The sequence below is a fragment of the Crocuta crocuta genome, unplaced genomic scaffold (assembly GCF_008692635.1).
Source record: "Crocuta crocuta isolate KB4526 unplaced genomic scaffold, BGI_CrCroc_1.0 scaffold613, whole genome shotgun sequence".
In the NCBI taxonomy this organism is placed as follows: domain Eukaryota; kingdom Metazoa; phylum Chordata; class Mammalia; order Carnivora; family Hyaenidae; genus Crocuta; species Crocuta crocuta.
Genome location: NW_027528880.1, coordinates 253,568 through 262,664, shown reverse-complemented (window position 1 = coordinate 262,664; position 9,097 = coordinate 253,568). Strand labels below are relative to the sequence as shown.

At 62.9% G+C, this 9,097-nt stretch overlaps 1 long non-coding RNA gene across 1 annotated transcript; it reads left to right on the top strand.

The window, feature by feature from the left end:
* Nucleotides 1-6,045: 6,045 nt before the first annotated feature.
* Nucleotides 6,046-7,551, top strand: LOC144225573 (uncharacterized). The gene is made up of 2 exons (XR_013333344.1): nucleotides 6,046-6,385; nucleotides 7,218-7,551. It is a non-coding gene; the product is annotated as an uncharacterized LOC144225573 (long non-coding RNA).
* The last annotated feature ends 1,546 nt before the right edge of the window (nucleotides 7,552-9,097 follow it).

The window sequence follows — 9,097 nt, the reverse complement described above, 5'->3', positions numbered from 1 at the left end:
CAGCGGAGGCAAGTCCAGGAGAACCTGGTCAGGACAGACAATAGGCTCTAAAAATACACCAGGGGCAGGATTTCCCAGGAACATCTGTGAGCTCTGTCCGGCGGGAGTTATAAATACTAAATAATGTTAATTCAGAGTCACCAGTCGTCCGGGGACAGCCACGTCCTTTGTGGGACAAGGAATGTTTTTCCTGATCCATAATTTATTGCTGTATACAGTTAAATTCAGCTATAGACCAAAGACAAGGAAAAACGAAAACAGCAGGGCCTCCTTGGAGCTGCTGAGACCCAGGCCCCCCGCAGGTCAGGGAGGGCTGGGCAGTTCCCGGACCATCTCTGTCCTGGGGGAGGGGGGGTCCGGCGTGCTTAGCCTTTCCTTGCCTGCCCTCCTCCTGAGCTCCCCTCCCTGTGGGCCGCTGGGTCCAGGGAGCCCCCCACCCCGTGGGTCCCCAGCTCAGCTTCGTCCCGAGCCCCACTCTGAACCAGTTTCAAGCACAGGTCAGATTTGGGGCCTGCGGGACACTAGGTTCAGGCGGGGGGCTCCTGGGTCCTCCCCCACACCAAGCGTGTGGATTGAATTGCGTTGAGTTAAGGTGTTGCTCATCAGGAGGGGCCCTGATCCAAGGTGACTGGTGTCCTGAGAGGCAGGGGACCCTGGGACACAGACACGCGCAGGGAGAGGCCCACGTGGCAACGAAGGCGGAGGTGCAGCGCTGCGCGTACCAGCCCGCGCTCGGGGGCTGCTGGCCATGGCGCCCCGGGAGCGCGGAGAAGCCTGGGCCGACCCTCCCCCGGAAGGAGCCGGCGGTGCGGACACCCCGATCTCGGACTTCCAGCCTCCAGAACTGCACGGAAATCCGTCCCTGGTGCCTGAGCCCGGGTCTGGGTGCCCCGTCACGGCGGCCCCGGGACACCGAGCCTCCTCGCCGTCCTCTCTCCTCCACCCAGAGGGTCCACGCAGGAGAGATCCCCTCACCCTGCTGCCAGCCACGGAGACCACAGCCCGCGCCACCGCGTGGGCCCGGATCCTTTTACGGCAAAGTGCGTGAACTCACGATCCCGGCCGCTGGGTGTCGGCGTGCTGGGGAGGCAGCCAGACGGCCTCCTCCTCCCCATCCTAGACTGAAGAGACTCAGGCCGAGACCGGCAGGCAGGGGCCCACATCTGGCCCAAGGTGGGTCAGCAGCTGCCCCTGGACTCTGCTCAGCCGGGTCGAGGGCCCCGTGCAGGCAGAGCAGGGCGCCCGGCGTCTGGAAGGAGCTGAACCTGACCTCCCTCTCAGGGAGCCGCCCCCGTTCACATCCGTGGGGCCGTCACTGCGACCTGAAATGTGCCCGTCGCACACCTGTCTCCTTGCTGTGCATCTGCCTCCTGGGCTGGGGTGCCGTCCCGGACAGCTATACCTCGAGCCATGAACGTGACTTCAAAGTGCAAGTGGCCATAACAGGAGAGGGAAAAGAAACAGGCTCCGTGCATTTAATAATATTTTAACCACGTGTTTCCAAAATGCCATCATTTCAGCACGTCACCACCGCAGCGGGTGCTGATGTGACTGACCCCCTGGGCTCCGGTGCCTGAGCTGGGTCTCTGCACACTCACTGGGGGCTCAGCCGGGCCAGCCAGTCCTCAGCAGCCATGTGTGACTGGGGGGCCCTGTGCCGCTCGGTACAGGGGACACAGCTCCGTGCAGCTTTATCCCCAATCTTCATCCCCAAACCGAGGTAAGGGCGGGTGCCGATGCCCAAGTGTATTTGCTACTCAGTGGATGAGTGACGCAAGCTGGCCTGCAGGCCGCAGTCTGCACAGTGCGGGAGGGCTGGGCGGGCAGGAGGCAGGGCGTGGTTGGGCGCATGTGGGCGCGTGTGGGTGCCGGCGGACTGAGCCCTGCAGGCGGGAGGCTGGGCCAGCTGGACTCTGGGACCCCAAAGAGGAAGACTGAGCCAGAACGTGGAGGTGAGGCCTCTGCAGACAGAGCCCCCGTCCACGGCGCGGCCCCTGTCAGTGACAGATAGAGTGGGTTTTCCATGCAGCCTCCCGGCCGACACCCCGGGGCAGTCCGGCCACCCAGGCAGGGTGGGGGTCGTGCCAGGCTCTGCTGCCAGGCAGAGGTGTCTGCTGATGGCCCCAGACAAGGAAGGGGCCTGGAGCAGGGAGGGGAGAACTTCCTTCTCCAATGAGAACCCCGGGCCGGACCGCCGGGCGCCCACCATGAGGGCCAGTCCCGCTCGCCCTGGGGCTGCCGCGGCCGGTCAGCGGGGCTCACGTGGGCCCGGGGTGAGGAGCACGTGTCCGGGCACGTCTCCCAGGTCTCCCTCTGGAAGGGTGGTGGCCTCCCCAGGGCGAGGCGCCGGGAGGTAGTCTGTGGGCGCCTTGCCCTGCCCCCACCACACACCCTGGGCAGCGCTGGGGGGGCACACGGAGGGTGGACGGGTGCAGACGCTCGGCACTCTGCAGGCACAGCTGCCCCGGCCCCGGCCCCGTGTCCCCACCGTGGGTCAGCAGCCCCTCAGGCCGCGGCCCAGCTCTGCGCATCCCAGCCCTGTGGCCCTGGACAGGTCACTCAACCTCTCTGTGCTTCTGATTATCTCAGCGCTGCTCACTACTGCAGGACTGGCAGCCCCGGAGGCTGAGGGTGGTGGGGCCAGACGGTGGGCTGGCCGTGGCCCTGCCGCAGCCGGAAGGCCCCAGGATGGTCCACTCCATGCAGCCGAGGCCCTCGTCTGCCCGCCGCCCTTGGGGTCTGCATTCTGGGGCCAAGGCACAGACGACGTCCCAGAGGGATGGAGCGGGGGCTGTGAAGGGCCGGGGAGCCGGGGGCATGACCGTGCTGCCCACCGGCCTTCCCAGCAGCCCTGCCCCCCACACTTGGGCACGGAGGCCCAGGGCTCGCGGTGACGCGCCCGCGGACCCCGGTGGCGGTATGCCCCTGCCGCACTCTCTGCTCGGCTCCCCGCAAGGCTTGTGAGCACAGCCGGGGTGCGTACATGTGAGCATGGTCTCCTGTGTCATTGTCCCGGGGGGGAGGGTCCCAGGCAGCACCTCGGGGAGATCCCTGGGGAGGCCGGGCCCCTGCCGGCAGGGAGCAGCTGGGCTCCGCCTCGCAGTGACAGAAGGCCGAAGCCGGGGCTACACTTACTGGAACATTCTGTCTGAATCCCCATCCGGGCCAGGGTTGGCCACCCTCCCGGGTGATCACCACCAGGGGTGAGCTCCGGGACCCTGGAGATGGGCTGAGCTGGCACCTGACTCAGGTTCAAGGGGAGACTCAGAGGCCCCCCTCTCGGGGGAAGGAGGGTCCGAGGTGCCAGACTGAGTAGCTCAGGAAGGCCTGGCTGCCGAGTGGCCGGGAGTGGGGGTGATGAGATGCAGACAGGTCCCGGGGGCACACAGCAGGGGACGCCCCAGCCCCGAGGCTGCGTCCCTGGCCCAGGCTGACGGTGCAGTGAAGGAATTCTGCATTTCCTCAATTATCAGTGTGCTCAGAATTACGTGTTACTTGTATATTATGTGCTTATTCCTGAGGCTGCAGCAGGAATCTACCCCCTTCCAGTCTCTGGAGGCTAGAGTGGTGGCTCCTGGTGGCCTCAGGCTCCTGGGGCACGTGGCTCCATCCTGCCCATCTCCACCTACGTCTCCCCGTGGCTCCTCCCCTGTGCTTGTCTGCATGGGGACGGGTCTTTACGAGGACACCAGCTGCTGGGTCAGCGCCCAGCCTAGCGACCTCATCTTAACCTGACCATATCTGCAAAGACCCTAATTCCAAATGAGCCCACACTCACATGTGCTGCGTTCAGGACTTCAATATATCTTTTGGAAGACACAGCTCAACCCACAACAGATGCCAGTACCATTGAGGTTCTGAGAAGGCAGCTCTGAAGACGGCCAGCCCCTCCCATCCTGAAACGGATATTTGAGTGGTGGCAGGGCAGAAAATGTGTGAAGGAGGAAAGGAGAAAAGCAGACAGCAGGTGCAAAGGCCCTGAGGCAGGATCCCTCAGGGAATGAGGGGGAGCGAGGAGGCTGGAAGAAGGCACAGAGGGTGAGGCCAGGGTCATGAGGCCTTGCCAGTCTCCGTGAAGACTCTCTTTTGAGTGAAGGGGGAGAATCAGGAGAGAGAGGGACACAATCTTCCATCAGCAGGGCCTCATGCCTTGGTGTCGGGGACAGATTTCAGGGAGACACGTTGTGCCTGTGGGGAGTGGCCGGGGACTGGCTGGCCCACTCACTGACCGCTGAGAAGGAGCGCAGGAGCGTGCACGCTGGAAGGGCACAGCCTCGGGGACCACAGCAGGCATGAAGGAGACCCCGCCCCACGAGTCACTGCTCCTGGGTCAGGAGTGGTCAGGCAGCCAGGCGGGCAGCGCCAAAGGCCTCCTTCCCCCTCACGCACTCATTCGTTCACCCAGCCCAGCCGCGCGGGCAAAGAGGGGTCTCAGTGTCTCCCGGCAACCCCCACGCACCTGCTCCCGCACGTCCCCTCGGATCCCTGGGCTGCAGGGATACAGCTGCCAGCACGGGGGCCTCACGCTGGGCGTCCCTGATACCCCCCGAAGGGCCCCCAGCCCGAGCACAGGAGGGCCCCTAGGAAGACCAGGGCAGGAGGCCCTAAGGCCCCTGGGGCTGGTGGCCGACTGGGACGTGCGCTCAGGTGTCCTGACGTCCGGGGCTGCCCTGCGCCGCACGCAGGTGGAGCACGGCNTGGCTGTGGCGCCGGCCTCGGGCCCCGAGGCCGAGCAGCTGGCCAGGCGCCCCGCACGGTGCACACCAGCCCCAGAGGCCCTGGCCGGGCCGGACGTGGACGTCAGCGCCCTGAGGCATCCCAAGGTGGCCTACGCCTCTGGGCTCTGGGGCCCCAGCCACCCGGCCCTGCCCCCGGCACCCCCGCCTCCCTGCCCGCACCCAGAGCCTCCACCTCCAGGACCAGGGCGAGCTTCCCTCCCAGCCTCTCTGTTTCTTTAAAGAACAGATCGTCGCTGGTGCCTGTGATCTTCCATAAAGCACTGTGGCTTCTGCTCCGCGTCGGCCATGACATTGACAGCTGTTTATTAGTTCTAAAATAGCTGAAATTCATGTCAGACATTCCGCATGTTAGAAAAATGTTTATGAAGTGCTATCATCGTTTATGTAACCGTGCGTGTTGGGGAAGCAGCACGGGACATATCAGACCACACAGGCCTCTGGCCTCGGCCCTGGGGCCACACCTCCCCAGGCAGGCAGCCGTCCCAGAGCCCCCAGAGCCCGCCCAGCCTTCCCGGCCCAACCCTGCTCAGGGGGCTGCTCCCTGGGCCCCAGGGTGACCCGCCAGTGCCGGTGGGAGGAAGGCAGCGGCCACCACTATGCTCCCGCAAGGGGGGGTGGGGCTTCCTCCTCGCGGGGCCGTCCTGAAGCTGTAGCAGCTCCCTCCCAGCGTCGCCCCGCAGACCGGCCTCGGCCCCATCCTAGGTGGGTGCGCTGTCCTGTGTCCCCTCAGAGTTTGAAGCGTGTGCTCATTATCCCACTGCACGGGGCTTTCTTTGAATGTAGGCACCTGGCTTCCTCCCTGGTGCTGAGGCCGGGTGGGGTGTCCCTCGGGGGTGCAGTGAACTCCAAGCCGGGGGCAGAGTCCGGCTGGCAACACGAGAAAGGCCCCTGGGCTCACTCCTGCTCCCCAGCCCCCCCGACGGCCGTGGTTTCTGCCCTCCTGGGTCACCTCGCCAGCAGGACACAGAGGTGTGAACAGCTACTTGCTGTCATTTCAAATGTGTTACTCGCTGCACAAATGCCAAGTGGGGTGCAGGGGCCAGGACACGCTGCTCCCAAAGGAAGTGGGGGGCACAGCCGGGTGAGTGCCCGTGTGAGGGGGCTCTGCTCAGCGAGGAGGAACGACCTCCGGGAAAGCAGCGGTGTGGATGGACCTCGAGCACGTGGCTCTGGCCAGAGAGGCGGCGCGCAGTGGGATTCGGATCACGTGGATTCTGCAGGAGGCCACGTTTGCCCCTCGCGATGGAATGCAGGTGTCCGCTACGTTCCGGGGCGGAAGGCGGTGAGGGTCGCCAGGACGGGGCCAGTGGGGGCCGGCCAGGAGACGGGGGGGCCTCCCCGTGAGCGGGGGTCCCACGCTGGACGAGTCTGTCAAACCCTTTCAAACCGGATGCCTCAGATTAAGTGAATCTCCCGGCGACACGCCAGCCGCCGGTCAGCGCCCGGCACGGCTGCCCCTCACCGGCAGGAGCGCCAACGACAGGCGAAACCGCGGCTCCGTCTGGAGAAAACTACCCGAAGGGTTGAGAGCCGACCTCAGCTGTTGGTGTCCCAGCCGTACAGCAGCGCCCAGCAGAACAGACCCCTGGTGACGGACGGCTGGGGTATGACTTGGCCACGAGAAGGGACAGGCGCCGCTACCCCGCGTGAGTCTCACAAGCGTGACGCCGAGTCAGAAAAGCCAGACTCGAAGGCCAAGTGTAGGGTCCTGCGGACGCGGGCGTCCAGAACCGGCCAACCCAGACGGAAGCAGAGTGGTGGCCGGGGGAGGGGGGGAGTGAGGCCTCTGGGTGCGACAGAAGCGTGCGGGCAGGACACACGGGTGGTTACACACGGCTGTGGATGGACCGTCACTGAGCCATTCACTTTATATGGTTCATTTATGGGCCCCTGGGCGGCTTGGGCAGCTAAGTGTCCAGCTCTTGATTAGGCCCAGGTCATGATCTCACGGTTCATGGGATCGAATCCTGCAACAGCCTCTGCACTGGGTGTGGAGCCTCCTTGGGATTCTCTCTCTCTCCCTCAAAATAAATAAAAAAACTCAAAAACATAATAAAAAGAAATAAAACAGCTAATTTTAAACCATGGGAATTTCACCTTTAAAAAGAAAAAAACCTGAGCAAAGTTTTAGAAGAGCCCATCCCTGGGTGTGGGGGGTCCCCAGGTGCACATGAGGGAGCCTCCCCACGGGGGCCCCAAGAACTGGGAACAGAGCTCACCAGTGTCTCTGGCAGACGGAGGTGGGGGGGTGGGGAGCAAATCCCGGGGCAGTGGCGGGGGTCAGCCAAAGGGGGCAAATCCATCACTCGTCTTTGGCACTCATTAGCGCCCCCCGGGTTCCCCAGGGCTGGGGGACTGGCAGGAACCCACCTGGCCCCCTTCCCTGGCCCCTTAATTTGCTCCTTTGCAGGAAGTTGTTCAGGCTGGTCCATCACATGAAGCTGTAAAGCCTCACTGTGGCATGCTGCCATCCCACAGGGAGCACATGGCAGCTGGGAGAATGTCATTCCGGAAAGATCTGGGCTGAAAGCTAGCCGCTGGACATCCCCCCGCCAGGCCCAGAGCCAGGAGGACCCTGGGCTCTCCCCTGCCCGGGGCGCACTCAGCCCCCTCTCCAGGCCGCCGACTCTCAGGACCGGCCCTTCCCGGCATCCGCCCGCAGGTTCACAGAGGGGCTGCGGAGGCCCGCCCGTCGGAGGCCCCTCCCGCCCTGCGTCAGGACGCCGGCACCAGCAGCAACCGCTATTTTGATCTCCCTTCCCCGTCCTCATGATCTGACTTTCTTTTTAGGTCATAAAATTCTGACTTTTAATATTTTCAACTCTTGTCTCTCATAAAACAACAGTATTAGTATTTCTCCAAAGACACATGTACCATTACTGTATCTTTATGATGTGTGCGGGATGTGTGGTGCCTGGACCCGGGCCTTCTGACGGGACACTCCTGGCCACGAGGCATCAGTTACCGCGCCGCGGTTTGACACGTCCGCCCCGTGCGCCACGGGAAGATGCAGTTTTATTATCTGCGATGCGCCGCTAGACAGCCCGGCTCAAGGCTGGGATCACTCCCGTCACGGACACCTCCTGGCCCCTCCCCCTCCCCCAAGCCAGGGACCCAGTTATCCCGACCCGCGGAGATTTACGGTCCCCATGGCGTGCCTGGATAAACCCCGCAGCCGCAGCCCAGGGAGGCCTGAGGCCGTCCGTGCAGACACACGGGGCCGGAGGGCTGCCATTGGCCGCGGCTGGGCTGGTCGCATCCGGAAAAACAAGTCTTCAGCTTCCCGGAGTCAGGTGAGGGCCCAGAACGGGGCGGGGTCCCCAGGTGAGCGTCACTGCCCAAGGGACCAGGACACTGGTTCGGGGGCAAGACGGCCTCTGCGGACAGACCCTCTCCCGAAGCCCACGTCCCGCCGGTCGACAGACTAAGGGGGCTGGGCCCCTTCCAGCTACAAAATGGGAACAAATAAAACATTCTCAGGAGTGGCATGTGGTGGACTGGGAGCCCCATTGTCCCAGGAAGGCAGCTGAGGCTACAAAGGGGACAGATGACTCCAGGCCCCCCTGCCCNCGCACCTGCCGGGGGTCACAGACGTCTGCTCAGCGAGAGGCTGTCAGGAGAATCAGAAGACAAGCCACAGACGAGGAGACAATATTTGCCAGAGAAACATCTGATAAAGGACTGTCATCCAAAATACCTAAAGAACTCTTAAAACATAGCAACACAAACACAAACACAAACATGGGCCAGAGACCCAAACAGGCGGCTAAGTGTCTGACACTTGACTTTGGCATCAGGTCATGATCTCATGGTCTGTGGGTTCATGACCCGCGTCGGGCTCTGTGCTGACAGCTCAGAGCCTGGAGCTGCTTCAGATTCTGTGTCTCCCTCTCTCTCTGACCCTCCCTGCTCACGCTGTCTCTCTCTCTCTCAGAAAAAAATAAATTTAAAAAAAACATTAAAAAAAAAAAAAAGATTCTGCCTCTCAAAAGTGCCCAGGCAAATCCATAGAGACCCAAAGAGGCTTGCTGATGCCGGGCGACGCGGGGAGCCACGGCCCACAAGCATGGGGTTTCCTCTGGGGGCGATGAAAATGTTCTGGAATCAAATGGTAGTGCCGGTTGCAGAAATCTGCAAATGTAGCCGGTGAACGTACACCTTTACCTGTCCAAGTCCACAGATAGATGGTTACATAGAGAAAGATCCGGCAGGAAACACTGTCAGCGCAAGCAGAGGCTCCCCTGGGGAACAGAGAAGTAACAAAGGGGACTCGGCCTTATCTGCAGGTGGGCCATCTTGCGAAGTAAGTGTAAAATCAGGTGCCTGGTGCGGAAGCCACGTGCAGGGAGGGTTGCGGG